Source organism: Phalacrocorax carbo, chromosome Z (genome assembly GCF_963921805.1).
Source record: "Phalacrocorax carbo chromosome Z, bPhaCar2.1, whole genome shotgun sequence".
NCBI classification, from domain to species: Eukaryota; Metazoa; Chordata; class Aves; order Suliformes; family Phalacrocoracidae; genus Phalacrocorax; species Phalacrocorax carbo.
The window spans coordinates 77,650,280-77,666,620 of NC_087548.1; positions in this window are offsets into that span (position 1 = coordinate 77,650,280).

The following is a 16,341-nucleotide window of genomic DNA, read 5'->3' on the forward strand; positions in this document are numbered from 1 at the left end:
GTTTACTGCTGGTTTTAGGATGCATTTGTAATGAATGACAGAGTACAGTGCAGCTTTATCTAGACCTTGTTCAGCTGATGTGGAGCAGCCACATTCGTTAACCAAGTGAGTGCCACGTGATGGCGATCACTCTGACATGTGATGTGTTCAGAGCCCACTTGGGTGTGTTTGCAGAGCATGGGATGAGGCGTAGTCTAGGCAGGCAACCAGACAGACATTCTTTGATCTTTGGTAGCATAGAGTGCAAGAGGGATATAAAGAAACAAAGACTTGCTGGAAAATAGGGAAAGGCATTAATTTTTTTTTTTTTTTAATTTCTTTTGCTGTGGGTATGTTGGGGCATCTGTGTCTGCAATAGCAGGAATCCTTCTAAGACACAGAAAGATGAGAAGCTGCTCTTGTGTTTGTGTTTTCTTTTTTTTTATTATTTTCTTTTAAATTCCAGCACACTAAGCTTCATCTTGAAGACAATTTGAAGTACAGTTTTGGGAATGGTATGATCTTGGAGACATGATGCCCTAATTTTAAACCAGAGTAATAAAATTTGTCTGTGTGCTAAGTCAGCAAGTTTGGTCCAGCATACTGATGGCTGTAAGGTTAAAGAAGAGTGGCCCATGCTTAGATGGTCCTCGGTTATAGTGGGAATTCATGCTAGTCTTGAGTTTAACTTCAAGAAAGGAATGTCTAAATCTCTTTGCCTAAATATTAATATTTTTGGAAACCTGTAGTGATTATTGGCTCCTACTGCCACCGTGTTATTGACATCCTTAAAATTTAATATTGATGTGAAAAATACAGCTTTGTGTTACACATAAAGGTACAGTCTCCTTTAAATACTTTTGCACTTTATGCCTTTTATCCATTTTTTAAAAGATGGTATTTATCACTTTCTTAAGCTTTTTCATTGTTCTCTCGTCCCTGCTCTTAACATAAAAATTTTAATGCCTTTCTGCATCTTTTCTTGAATGTATTGCTTTTAGAAATCGCAGTGCCACAGGTTAGTAACAAAAACTGGTAGACCATTTTGATGGAAGAGAAGGAGAGAGAGGGCTGGATACACTGTCACTGCCTTTTTGTATTTGGTTATGTAAGAAAGTTATTATAGAATACGCAAAGTAAAACACATTACCAGTAGCAATTACCTTTCTTACTGGAACACAACATCTTTCACTGAAGTAATTCTCAAGAGTATTTTTCTTTGTATTGCAAAGTTTTCCAAAAGTATTTATAGAAATGACATGAATTTACCTACCACATAAGTTTACAATGCGTATAAATGAATTTAAAGATCACTGGAATGTCAGCTGAGTCAGGTATTGCAGTAAGTCTGTTCACTCCAATGAAAGTAATGTTTATTTCTTGAAATCTATTGGAAAGTAAATTATCAAAATATATCTACTCTATGTAAAATTTTGTGAGAATTTAATTATTTTAACTTCTCAGTAGTTCTGATATAAATGCATGTTTCATAGGGAAATAAAGGTTTGGTAGATTGCATTGCACTGAGAGAAGTAGGACACTGTTCCAGAATCCAGAATGGTTTTTGGAAGGTCTCCTCCCCTGGTCTCACCCCAGGTGGCCATTGCAATCTCCTCAAATCTTGGCACCTGTACTGCAAGTCTTGGACATCAATCTAAAAGTAAGTCCAAGCTGCCTGTCTCTTTTCCCCCTTTCAGATTTTAGAGCTTTTGAATGGAGTGGATGGTTCTCATCCCCTTTTAACTGTTCCTAAATGCCAAGGCCATAGCAAGCTGAAATTTACCATCTCAGCATATTTTTTCCCATCTTTTTTCAAAGCTTTCCTCTGTCTCCATGAAAAATCTCTGGCAATCAAATCCAGACCAAATGTTTAAGTCCGAATTCAGTTCTGGGGGACAAATCTGCAGTCTTGGCCAGAGCCCAAGAAGGGGTTTACAGCTCCACAAGGATGAATTCAGGATTGAAAATCCAGCTGGCAGGTAAACATGAGATCCAGTTCTGAAACCACTTATTTGGGTCTTTCAGCTGCATCAGTACAGGGCTGTTGACTGTTGTTGTTATGTAGCTCTGTGTAGGGGAAGCCATGGATTTGCCCAGCTTGGTAGTCCTGTGCTAAAAATATTCTTGTCAAAATTAGAGAACTCTGCTTACCTTAACAATGCTATGTTTGTCATTGTACATGGCTAAGCGCATTTGGTGTGGAAATCCTTCCCTTGCTTGAAACGGTAGACCAATGGCCCTTCTCTGGACCCCTTCCAGCCTGTCCGCATCCTTTTTGTATAGCGAAGACCAGAACTGTACACAGTCCCTCTCTGTGGAAAGGGACCTGGGGGTCCTGATGGACAGGAAGCTCAACATGAGCAAACAGTGCGCTGCTGCGGCCAAGAAGGCCAACGGGATGCTGGGTTGCATCAAAAAGGGCATCACCAGCAGAGAGAAGTCATTGTCCCGCTCTACTCAGCGCTTGTCAGGCCACACCTGGAGCACTGTGCTCAGTTCTGGTCCCCACTCTACAAAAAGGATGTGGGCAGGCTGGGAGGGGTCCAGAGAAGGGCCACCAAGATGATCAAAGGACTGGGAAGCTGCCATACGAGGATACGCTGGGGGAGCTGGGTTTGTGCAGCCTTGAGAAAAGGAGGCTCAGAGGGGATCTCATCCCCATGTACCAGTACTTAAGGGGTAGCTACAAAAAAGATGGAACTCCCTTTATACACGGAGTCACATGGAGAGGACAAGGGGGAATGGACACAAATTGCTCTTGGGGAGATTCCAATTGGACACGAGGGGGACATTTTTCACAGTGAGGGCAGTCACCCATTGGAATAATCTCCCCAGGGAAGTGGTTGACTCGGCCACATTGGGCACCTTCAGGAGTCGTCTGGACAGGGTGCTGGGCCATCTTGTTTAGACTGTGCTCTTCCTTGAAAGGTTGGACTAGATGATCCCTGAGGTCCCTTCCAGCCTGGGATTCTGTGATTCTGAATTTCTTCCTCAGTCACCAATGCACAAGTTCACTGACTTCCTTAATTACATTGTAGATTTTTGTCTTCTTGCCTAGCCATAGAGACAACTAGAAAGGATGTTATTTTTGTTTTTTAAGACTTTTAAGAAACTAATTCCTGAAACAGTCATTTTGTTTTGTAAGACATGAGTCCTTGCAGGCCTTGCTCTTAACTGTTAAATGATGTATTTGTCTGAGACTAAACTGGGTTAAGTCATAAGTGAGCTGTAGAGAAAAGGATGACAGTGCCTAAGATACTATTCAGGGGAAATAAAGGGTAAACAAGATAAAGCCGGATATAGAAATCTAAGAATGTTAGCTGTTCTAAGAATAATGGCATTAGGAAACAGGATGGTTTCCTCCTACATGGCGTCAGGATTTGTTAAAGAGCGAGCAGGCACCAGAATGATTGATATTTTGGCTACAGTCTTGCTAGCCAGCAGGTATAGCATGTAAGATTGAGTTTGCTTGAGGCTGAATTCTGCAGTGAGCCCTTGTGCTGTTGCACTGGATGTCCAGCACTCAGTCTTTGTGCAGTATCCTTCCTTCGGAAGTGTGATCAAGGGCATCTTGCCCAAAGTAGTCATAGGGAGATGGAGGTGGTGCCTGGTCATAGGATTCACGTCGCTGCAACCACGGCTTGTAGAAGATGAACTAAGTCTAGGACAGGAAGCACTGCTGCTTTTTTTGAACAGCAGCCTTTAATCGGTCAGTACTTACTGGCCAGGACAGGAATCCAGAATCGCCTAACTTGCTCACTGTGCTGTGAAGGAGGGCAGAGAGCTAAGTCGGATGGTGCCTCTCCACGTTGTGGGTCACAGACGACTGGTGTGTTTGTTACTCTAGGCAGGAGAAGGAATTCTTGCCCCGTCCTCAGCCCTGCACAGGGTGAGCAGAGAACAAAGTTGAGCCCTAAAGTATAGTAGTTACCCAGTCTTTTAAATATGTATATGTAAAATAATTTTCATTAAGAGGCATAATTTTCAATTATTTATGTTCTTTTGAACTTGCAAGGAATCTGTAATAACATTTTGACTGCCCTAATTCCAAATGTTCACTTGTAAGTAAAAGTATTTTTTCAGGTGACCTTTATTTAAAATAAAGGTACCCGCATCTAGTAATAATCATTAATAATACTTAAATTTTTCATGGAGTTTTAACCTTTTTTCTTTTTTTTGTTTTATTTCTTTTCTTTTAAGCAGTCAGTTTTTATGACTTTACAATATGCTATAAGAAAAAGGGTGACTCCTGGGAAAGACAGGGTCTGAAAACACAGTACATGGCAAATTTTAAATACACAATCTGCAATAAGGAAGTAGAAATCAACGTTTCTTTTTACTTATAATAATCCAAATATCTAGGGTGACTTAAAAATCAGTGTCCCGAATACCAGGAAGATTACTAGATATAATTATCTCACTCTTACATAACACAAAATAAAAGTTTCAGTCAAGTACTGAGCTTTTCTTTCTGCCTACATATTGAAATATTTCTCTTTACATATTCCTCTCTGCATAAAGCATTAGAAATTGACTATTATCTTAGAGCATTTCAGAATATCTCGTGTATTGTATGAGCACATATTTATAGTTCTTATTCAGAGGGGGGAAAAATCACGGTGCCATGATGCTAATCACTGGAGGCAAGTATCACTGAACCTATCATGCGTCCTTTTGCTGGAGGGTTTGTCAGGGTGGTGGACTGGTGGTCGCTGTTACATGGCTGTGCAGGATCATCCCCCTCAACCTCCCCAAGGGCCTTGGTCATGGCTGGGCCACGTCACTCATAGGAGGAGAGGGAGAGCTGGGGAGGAATGCTGTCCCTCCCTTGACATGGGCATGGTGACCCTGCAGGATCCAGCAGGGCAGAGGGACCAGGCTTGTGCCCTCAGAGGGCTGGGTTGTTTAGACAGCTGGGATTCCCACTGATGGGGAGGAAAGGAGAGGGGAAAGGTCTGTTCTCTGGTTAGACATTGCTGATCCACTACAGGAGACAAAAATGCAGATGGGATACACAGGGCAAATATTTGTTTTGCAGTGAGAAGTTGAAAGATTGTTCCTTAGATCTCTACTTAGATGTGCTAACTTAGGCAGCTTGTGAGCACCGCTGTGTGCCTGAAACACCTCACTCACAACCCCAGGAGAAAAAAAGACCTTCAGCAGGAGCAAAGAGGGGAGTGGCGGGGGTGGGGAATACTCAAGGAGAAGGTCTTGAAATAGCATTTTTGTCTTGGTTTAGGTCAGCATACCCAAAAAGTATATCACCAGGGAGCATTAAGACTTGTAATTTGGATTTTTTTCAAAACTGATCTCATAAGTTGTAAGTACACAATACCAAGGTACACTGAGCTGGCTTTTTGGTGCAGTCCAAGAATGTTCCCAGCTATTAGACTGTCACATTGCAAGCAGCATGGTGTCCAGTGAGGCAACCCTCTTCCCAGCTGCTTGGTATCTGTGGTGTTTATATTATCCTCGGTTATGTTTTATGCACACTTTGAGTTAATCTCATTTCGTTGTGGCTTACTGTGAAAGTATTTCTGTTTAAAGTGAAATACTGTGCTCTATGTGCAGTACTTTACTTAAGCAAAGACTGTATTAGTGCAGTAAGTAGCTATATTAAATGACCTGATCTTCTGTGCAAGTTCCTATTCTTAACGGTTTCCACATAGAAAAAGAAAACTTTGCTAATCCTTTAATTAAATTTGCAATCTAAAGCTGTGTAAGCCTTTGACACTTATTTTTTTGAGAAGCAATTAAGTCTTAAAAGTAAGCTAAAGCCCATGGCCAACGATACATTTAGGCTGACATTGTGTTATGTCCAACAAGCCAGCAGGCTGAGAAACTGTAGCTTTACTTCCCTTTCTGTCCTCAGCGGTAGGAAAAAAATCCACCTGTTTCCCAAGTGATGTGTAGCATGCAGACAGGATGTATGCAGCTGCATGCATGGCACTCTAGATTTTATCCATTCCCACACAGTTTCATACAGGAGTGTCTTAATTCCCCTTTGGATCTCTCAAAGGCACCTTTACATCATAACATCCTCTCTGCCATCGCTGGCTGATTTCCTCAGGACATAGCTTTACTCCCCTTTTTAACAGCTCTAACAGGCTTCATAGCCTGTTCCTGTTATCCACTGGCTGATTCTCAGCTTGTAAATGCTACAACCATTTCATCTATCATTACGTATAATTTTGCTTCCTCCTGATAAAGGTGGAAAATAAAAAAATAAAAAAATACCCTGATCCTAAATTTCAACTTTCATCTATACAGCAACAACTTGCAACTAATTCATTCTCCCTCCACTAACCAACTGCAGGCATTTCAGTGGAGGCTACAACAGTGCTTTGGATTTTATATTCCCAATGCTTTAATGTAAAAATGTTTCAATATATTCCTTCATTGTGCTGTTCTTTAGACCAGTGTGTTCTGCTGTCTCTCTTCTCCCCCCCAGTTTCTGTAAAGACCTGTCCACATGCCTCATAATCAGATGCAGGATTGATGAGACCAGTCACACAGTAAACAAGCTGTTTGGCTGCAAGGATCTCTTCCCTGCAGATTGGGAAACACTGGACCACGTGTGTTTCCCTCTCGTCAGGGTAAGTGAGTTTACTGCTATCTGCAGTTTCTTAGCAGATCCTTAATTCTAAAAGTTTAATCTTCAGGGCCCCTTAAAAAGGTTCCCAGGGACTATAGCAAGAGTCAGTTTAGATTCTAGGTTAGAAATTGGTTTGTTATTTCCCCAGCTAGCATTGTCTGTATAGCTTTGTTTTTTAACTTACACATTTTAATCATTTCTTCCTTCTGTATTTTTGAAATGCAGGTAAGAGAACGACAGGGAGAGGCATTCTGACTCTTCCTCCACTTTTATACAGTAATCCTTTAATACTTATCACCATGGTATTGGAATAAAGGAATAGCTGAAATTATATGTTTTCAAGTGTCAACCTCACTTGGTTTCTCTGGTTTAGATCCACTAAGTTTTGAGGCAAGTTGATAGCAAGCCACCCAGTGCTGATCATCAGTTTCCCTTAGCTTGCTTGACAGATCTGTGATCACTACTAAGCATTTACAAGGTTTCCCTTTCATTTCCTGTCCCATTATCTTTTTGCATCATAGACAGCTGCCTTGTCAAGCACTTACTGTAAATCCACTTCTTAAAATTTTGTGTTTAAAACCTCACTAACTTCCTGTAACAGACCTCACAGTGAAGCTGTCTATTAGCATACAAATGTAGCTGCCTAGTGTTACAGAGGGAATTGGCAAGACGATGGGAAGCACAGTGGTGCAGTGAAAAAGGAGCAAAGAAGCTCTGAAGTTAACACAGCACACCAATATTGTGCGTTAGCTATCAGGGAACAGTGCTGCTACAGAACTTTCTATTTAGCACTAAGCAGGTGGGAACTCTACTAGGCTTGGATGCAACTACAGCCTTGGAGGAGAGCAGAAGGTGGCTGTGGTGGCAATATGTAATGCAAATTTGTGAGGTTGCTAAAACCGTATCTTTCCCTTAGGAGATTTACAGTGGCTTTATGTGTAATTCATTGCATGTAGGAGACACGTTTTCCCCAGTTAAGGCCACATATCCTGATAAAAAATTCATGCATTGGGCTTGGGCTGGGTTTGCAAGTGAGGAGACGATTGCTTGTTAAAGGACCCAAGGCGATATAACATTTTCTTTGCTGGCAACAAGAGGCAGAAGTATCAGAATAGTTTATAATGTTCCAAACAGGGAGAGGAGATTAATTATTTGCAAGAACAAATACTGGTCGTGTACCAGTGCCACAGTGGCCTTCTCACAGGTTATGAACTAAACAGTGTATGCGGTGGTGACATTTACAAGCTATTGCAAAGGGAGTTATTGTCATACTTAAACTGAATGGAAAAGTGCATTTTTTGTGCCTGAATCGATTCTTCTTTTAGAAACTGAGGGCTATACATTTTGTACATGCCTTTGGTTGCCCCAAGACAAGCGCTGTGAGTGACTTAGACTTTGGTCCACATTACACTGATGAAGAAACTTGATACTTAGGTAAGAGTTCGTACTGCTTTGGAGTCTACATTCTTGTGACTGGAAGTGATTCTCCTGAAATAAATGCGATTATAGATTAACTGAGGATAGAATTGCCCTTAAGGAAGATACAACATTTTCAACAAGTGCCACCCGAAAGCCATGAAAACAGAATATTTGTGTTGTATCTCTGTTAGGCTCTGTATGTCTCTGCCTTACAGGTGAGGCTGGGCAATTTCAGCCGAGGTCAGTGTTCTGACGTTCACACATCGTGGACAAGCTACTGTAAGTTATGGCCTCTGTGGTGGTCTCCCACCACTACAAAAGTATGCAGGAGCCTGCTTTTACTCTAGATGTACTAGGGACAAGAGATGGACACAATCATCTCTCTCATGTCTCCCATACACCTTCCTCTTTCAAGCCTTGAGTTTTTTTTTGATTTATTGGCCAGTTTCAATCCAAATCTCAAAAATAAGCTCCTCAACAGTGCACAAGGGAGCTTGGTATTTGGGGAGAGAAGACCTAAATGAGTCCAAAAGGCCTGCTGGGGAAAAGCAGGCAGGCAGGCATCAAACCCTTCTTCTGTGAGGCCACAGTCAGTGAGCCCACCAGCACCTGCAGGAGTTGCTCTTGTGCAGCCATGCTGCTTGTGTATGCAAATGCCTCCACCAGGCAAGAGAGAGCCAGCTGCCATGGGGAAGGGTATTTGGGAACAGGGTCAGGAGGCTGGAGGAAGAAAGGCTCTGCTCTTTCCATTGTTGGTGGGATGACGTTAGAAAATTTTCCTTGAGGCACAACTATGTTGTCAGATAACAAAAATTTGTATAAGCTAATCCAGTGTATTGTTTACATATATACATAAGTACATGCATATATTCTGAAATACATGTTCTCACCTCTTCAGAAGCAATTATTTTGAGAATACATTGTTCAACATGTATACATGCTACAGCATGTGTGAGTCCAGTCCAAAAGTTTTTAATGACAAATATCATTCCCAGAAGATGTAAAGGACATGAGTCAGCTACCTGAACACAGACAACTAATGCCATATGAAATGCCCTGGGGTAGCCGAGATACCCTTGTGAGGATGGCAGATGTGACAAAGCACACAGGGAGGACCCAGGCTCCTCTGGTGTGGGTCTTGCCCTGGGGCATTTCGTAGAGGTTGGCAATGCGATGGTTTTGCATGTTTGGGCAAGTCAAGCCCCAAATGACAGCAGCAAATTTCCTGCCTGATGCTAGACTGTCTAAGCATTTCCGTGGTTGCATCTGCAGCTTGTTTCATTGTGCAGATGATCACTGTTTGCGTAGGCACTTTGCTGCAGTGTTGATGTGAATGGTCTCCTTTTATTCATCTCTAACCCACCTCAGATGACAGTACCGGAACATTGGTACATTGGATCACAATCATTCACATGCAAAGGACCACTCACAGAAAGTTTTTTTTAAGATTAACTTCCAAAACCTTTATGGCCATGGTTCACTTGTGTTTCAAAAAGTAGATATTTGTGTGAAAAAGCATTGAACTAGATTATACTGCACTGATGGATTTATTTATGCAGTAAAACTCATACTCGGTCCCCAAGACCTGCAAGTTTTGTTTCAGTGTTTTGACATGTCACAGCAGAGAGAGGTGGCAAGGATTTAGTCATCCGTGCTTCTCAAGTCCATTCCAGGAAGAGCGCAAGGCTGAAGGGTCCTTTTACTCTCAACAGACCTCCATGTATCTGAACTTTCTATCACATTAAATTTGTGCCTGCCTCTCTAAGCTGCTAAGTAGCTTCATTGCGTGGCATATTGGTGTATAACACTTTTGAGCACTACTTCCTGCTTTAAGCTGTGTCATGAACAATAACTACTCCTTGGCTTTAGAGGCCCAAGATCCCTACTGCTTCTTGAACATGGACAACAATAATTCCCACTGAGAAATGGTTTGTCTATTTTGATTGTTACCAAGGCTGGTGCCCCGTCCGTCCCCGCTCCCCATTCACTATGAATTCTTATTGCACTATAAACAAAATACAGTTCAAGGATTTTTTTATTCTGAATGGCAAGCAGTCTGTTGCTATGTACAAAGTGAAAGCTTTTAAGAGGGCACTTTATTATGACCTTCACAGAAAATACAAAGCTAATGTATCTAACTCTCAGCTGAGGATTGTTTATGTACTGCAGCAGTTAACTGTTGGCGGAAGCCTTCACCTCACACATAAATAGTAGGTAAGGGTCTGTCAGTCATCTACTTTTAAGAGTAGATACTGTTTGGATAGCATTGGCAGCGATTTTGTATTTCTGCAAACTTGTCAGGGTAAGTCTCTCCTAGGTGCATAGAATGAGTATTTCAAACATTCATGTAAGTAACAGCATTATCGACTGCCTAGAGCCCAGAACTGGAGTTTGCCATCAGAAATCTAGATTCTCTTCTCAGGATTGCTCTTCCCTGCTCATTCATCTTTGCTTTGTCTCCACTGTCTACAGAAAGGGAGATAGGACAGGTCTAATTCAGGGTGGCAATGCAAAGAATGTTTAGTATACACTTTCTTATGACGTGCCTCATGAAGTGGAAGGAAGCTTCCAAAGACAGCAGTGTGTTAATAGAGGCTAATAAGGTAATTATTTTCAGCTGAGAGCTAGCCATGACTGGCACAGGCAAGTCCTGCAATCTTCCTCCAGGCATGTTCTGCCAATGGGTCAGGATTCGCCCCCATGGTGCAGTGTTTTTGACAAGAGTTGATATTATGCAGCAAGTAATTTTTGTGCTGAGTAATTTTTGTGCCAGTAGAAATATATGAGCATAGAGAAAGGAATGTAGGAGGAAAACCTGGACTGAGTGAGACTTGAAACTAGTTGTCCTATTGTAACACAGTCATGGGCTTGGTTTGGTCCCACTGAGAGGCTGAGGTGGGACTGGTTGATCTCACTATTCTTGCTGAAGCATCTTCCCTGATATCACCTGGTACGTTGACCACCTGAGCACAGCTTGTTTCCTTTCCTGCTAAGCCATGTTCTGGCTTATGTACTTGTAGATGAAAGTCTAGATTTAATCATCACTCATACCCAAGATCTCCTAAGTGGCACAGTGAGTGCTTTGCTCCTGCCGCAAATGGAGAGTTGGTGCTTAAGAAGGACCCAAAGCAAGTCCTGGTTGCTCTGCGAGGTGGATCAGGGCAGCCCCGAATCATGCAGTGATGGGGAAACAAGGAATTCAGAGTACTGCTTAAAGGGTCCTGCTGACGTTCATGTTTGCTGTACAGCAGCTCTGTACTGCTAGAGAGAAGTTAATGTTAAACCCACCTCATTGCTTTACCTGAGGAAAAAAGTCCCATTGATTACAGATAAGAATAAGGGATACTTTGTTAGGTTTCTAATCTGCATCATTAGAGGTATGATTCCTTTTGTTCTTAGCAATCTTGAGAGCCTTGCTCTTATTTACGCTGTTACATGTATGAATGAAAGAAAGCCTGTCTCTGCTCTCTCGCCTTAAAAAAAAATTCATCATTTTTGCATCTTAGGAATGAAGTCACTTCTCTGGATTTGTGGAGGGGTCAGGACATAAAGTAGTGGCTTTTCAAGGCAATAGCTAATAATAACACCTTGGTTCTCCTCATCCCTCAATCATGAATTGTGGTAAGTGCTGTGTAAATCAGGAAATAGACACCTGCTATCACGGAGGGGAAATAACTGCAGGCTGAGCCAGCCTGAGCCCGCGGTGAAAAGCACCATTTCTGAACAAGGTGTTTCAGGAAGTCCTATGTGACAAAATTTCCAAGAGGCATTTCCAGAGGCATTAATGAGAGGACAACTGCTAAGGAAAATGATGGGAAGGAGCTAGGTAGAACAGTCCCCTTCTTCCCAGCACTAATGCTAAGCCATGTTACTAAAGCAGTGCTTGAAAAGGAAACTTGTACCATTTGTTTTCATCATGCCTCTGTCTCTTCTTGTCATGCATTTAGAGGAGCAGGTATTGCCTTTGCTGTTAGGTTTAGGAGATTTGACTTTCTTGTGCAGTGCTATCTCCTTCAAGGCTTGCACTGCTTATATCATGCTTATAAATGCCAGCTCACCTGGTAGGTGCCTAGGCTTGGATAAGAGACAAAGGTAAAACACTGGAAGTTCAACAATTCGGGCTGATACCACCTGCATCTTCCCAAACTATGAGGGTGAAAAGCAACAGGAGTTATTAACAGTCCTAGGAGATTCTCTATTGCTGGGGGGTTTTTACATGTGAATGGATGCTTTTGTAGAAGAGAGAGAAATTGATTCAAGGTAGTGTTCTGGAGTGTGATATTTAAAATGCACCCTGCTTTTTCTGCAGAATTGTAATTGTGATTCAAAAATACAGATAAAATCAATAATAAGGGAAACAGAATGAATAAAGAACGGGTGGGCTGGAAGCTGCACATGGGTGAAAGTAGGTGAGATTAGGTTTAGTTTAAGTAGTCCACGGCACTGATGCAGGAAAATTTCTGTAGCAACTGAAAGATGAAAATAAACACTCACAATACAGTATAAGCTCTGCTGCAAGTATATATGCTGACATTTTTGGTTTTTTGACTTTTCTGGATTTTTCCTCCTGCACAGCTTTAGTTCTCAGATTGTCAGACACCAAAGCCACATTACCCCAATTAACAAATCAGCTTGTTTAACTTGCTCAGAAGATCCACAGGTGAATTATTTCGACAAAAGGCACAACAAAGAGATTCATTATAAAGGTCATAGATGAAAAAAAGAATAGTCTCTGTTTGTCCTGTTTCAAAGCAGAATCTTACCACCTCAGTTAGGAAAGTGTAAGCAGGGCACATCAAGATTTCTTGATATTACTGAATCATGGGGGGCAGTTTTCACAGCAAATAAAGGGATATTAACTTTTTTTCAGCATATGGAAGATGCAGCATCTTATAAATCAGCTAAAGTTGTTAAGAACTGAAATCAACCAATGCAATACCATCTCAAGGGTTTCAAGATGAGTTTTTAATGCATTCTACAAATAGAATCATGTTGATTTCTTTCAAAACAATGAAAAAAATCCATCTACTCTTGCTAATAAAACCACAGTGTAACTCACTACAGTTATGGGCTGCAAATTAAATTTATTTTTTCACAAAATATATTATGTCAAGTTGCTAGAGTGAACAATAGTTATTGTCAGGAAATAAGTTCAGATAACTTGTACAAAAAACACTTCCTCCCTTAGATTTTCCCAAATTGAAATTGCAGATTGTGGCCTGGGGACAAAGCATACTGTGAGCTCTTAAAGCAATGGGAGATTCAGTTATGGCTTGTTTCCTTGGGGTCTCCAAGGCTGTGAAACTGCTCTTAGCAGACCAAGCCCACAAATGTTCCCTGCTCACGTTTGTCCTGAGCCAGTCCTGCAGGAAATCAGTCATTGTTTTTAGTGATGCTACCCACAGCACTTTGCTGTTCCTCAGATAAGGTGTCTACACAGAAGCAATTATAGCATGGGTTACACAAAATAATCTCCTCTGCACTGTCTCATAGCTGCAGAGCTCCTAAGAGGGGGCTATGCCCACCAAATCCATGACTGAGCACTTATTAAGCTCACTTCAAAAGCACAAAGGACTTGGGTGTTTTGTTGTGTGGTCCTCAGCAGAGAAACAGCCATGGAAATAGTGTCAGCCGCACAATGCAAAACCTCTTCTGATTAGGCTGTTTTGACTAAGAACATAAAGCACAAACCAGCAACACTGTGCTTTCCTGTTACATTGCCTTCTCATTTCCCTGTGGAGAGGTATGCTCTGGCTGACAGCAACTCTAGACTCTGCAAATCTCGTCTCTGCATTTACAGCTGTAAAAACAAATAATTAGCAAAATAGCACAAATCTTTTCCTATTTTATGAATAAGGCATATCAGTAATTAGATTTTCCTTTCTCCCCGTATGGCTAAGCCAGTATAACAAAAGTAACAGAAAGCAAAGAGTTTTGCACAGACTGGGTAAAAAAACAATTTCTAATGCACATTGGATATGCAAAAGTGTCAGATGGTTGTTTGGAGGAATATGACTGTAGAAAATGTCCAGCCACAAGGGACTGTTTAGTTTTACAGATCAGTTATTCAAAACCTGCTATTGCACTTAGGGAATTTTCCACAGGGAGTGAGGAAGAGAAGCTGTTGGAGAGCATGGCTGCTTCTGCCTGTCCCCTCTCACCATCAGGCTTCTAGCTGGCATGAGTGTCAGGAGTGTCTCAGCACTGCTGCTGGGCTGCAAGGAGGAGACAGACACCATTACTCAGGTTCCTTGAATTGGTTATTGGGGGTTATTTCACCTCTCATTGTGTGTTTATCTCCCATTTACTGCCAGAAACATGTTGGAGAAAAGATGGCACAAGCCGTTCTGCCATCATCCTCCAGTTCTTCAGATGCCTGAGGTCCCTTTCCTTATTCCTTTTCTCTCCTCAGGCAGGGAACTAGCTGGACAAAAATTAACAAGTGCAATGTTTTCTTCTGCAGATATATACCAAAGTTTCTGCAGAACTGAATATAGTGTTAGTCTGTCATTAGCCATTGCCCTGTAGTTCTAGGAAGGCATTTTAATCAGATAATAAATAAATATAGTTCCTTAAGTAATAGATATTATCTAAAGCACCTGTACACAGATTATTCTTGCTGTTCAAAGTCACCTTTAAAGTTATTGGCAAAAGGTCATATATAAACACCAGCTGTAATTTGACTGTTTCATGCTCTCAGGCCTACATGTGAAATAATCACTAGAATGATGTTACAGAAACTTACATCAACTTTCTTTTGGAAAAGGGTTGTTATTAAATCTAAGATATGACTTGTGAGTTGAATTCACTGAGGTTTCTGAACAAAAGCTTACATTTTAAGATTAAGGCAGTGCAGCTAATCATCTGCCCTTCAGGTGAACTCTTCACTGGCTTAAAAAAATGGCTGGATGGCCAGGCCCAGAGAGTTGTGCTCAGCGGAGTTAAAGCCAGTTTGTGGTGGTCACAAGCGGTGCTCCCCAGGGCTCAGTTTTGGGGCCAGTTCTGTTTAATATCTCTATCAGTGATCTGGACAAGGGGATCAAGTGCACCCTCAGTAAGTTTGCAAACAACACCAGGTTGGGCAGGAGTGGTGATCAGCAGATCTACAGAGGGACCTGGACAGGCTGGATTGATGGGCTGAGGCCAACTGTATGAAGTTCAACAAGACTCAGTGCCAGGTCCTGCCCTTGGGTCACACCAACCCCAGGCAACGCTGCAGGCTTGGGGCAGAGCAGCTGGAAAGCTGCCCAGCAGAGAAGGCCCTGGGGGTGCTGGCTGACAGCTGGCTGGGCATGAGCCAGCAGTGCCCAGGTGGCCAAGAAGGCCAACAGCATCCTGGCTTCTATCAGGAATAGTGTGACCAGCAGGAGTAAGGAAGTGATTGAGCCCCTGTACTCAGCACTGGTGAGGCCACACCTTGAATATTGTGTTCAGTTTTGGGCCCCTTGTGACAAGAAGGACATGGAGGTGCTGGAGCGTGTCCAGAAAAGGGCAACAGAGCTGGTGAAGGATCTGGAGAACAAGTGTGCTGGGGAGCAGCTGAGGGATCTGGGGTTGTTTAGCCTGGAGAAGAGGAGGCTGAGGGGAGACCTTATCGCTCTCTACAACTACCTGAAAGGAGGTTGTAGCGCGGCGGGGATCAGACTCTTCTCCCAAGTTAGAAGTAATAGGATAAGAGGAAATGGCCTCAAGCTGCACCAGGGGAGGTTTAGATTGAATATTAGGAAAATATTTTTCACCAAAAGGGTTAGCAAGCATTGGAAGAAGCTGCCCAGGGAAGCGGTGGAGTCTCCATCCCTGGAGGTATTTAAAAGATGTGTAAATTTGGTGCTTAGGGACATAGTTTAGTGGTGGGCTTGGCAGTGTTAGGTTAGCAGTTAGACCTGATGGTCTTAAAAGTCTTTTCCAACCTAAATTATTCCTTGATTCTATATTTAAACACCATTAATGCAAGAAAGAAGAGAGACAATAAGGTCAGCTCTGGAACTGCGGGAGAAGTCAATCAGTCCTGTGCATGCTCTCCAGTCAGAGAGTGCCAAGTCTTCTAATGTTTTTAAAATTTAAATTTGCAGTGAGGTTTTGTTGGCAGTTTATGCAGATAGGGGTTTCATTTCATTAAATGCAATTGTGTCCTCTCCAGAAACCTACCGCTCCCACTTCAGAAAAGGTGCAGCTTCATGGTTGGCTTAAAATGCTCTAAGACACATTGCTGCTGATAGAAGATGGTGCCACCCTCCCACCCTAAGCCCTGGACTAGTGCTTTTTTGCATCAGTGCTAGCAACTGAGTGACTGCAAGGCAAGAACTACTAATAGTTTTATTGGTTGTTTAATTTTCAGGCAGACAAGC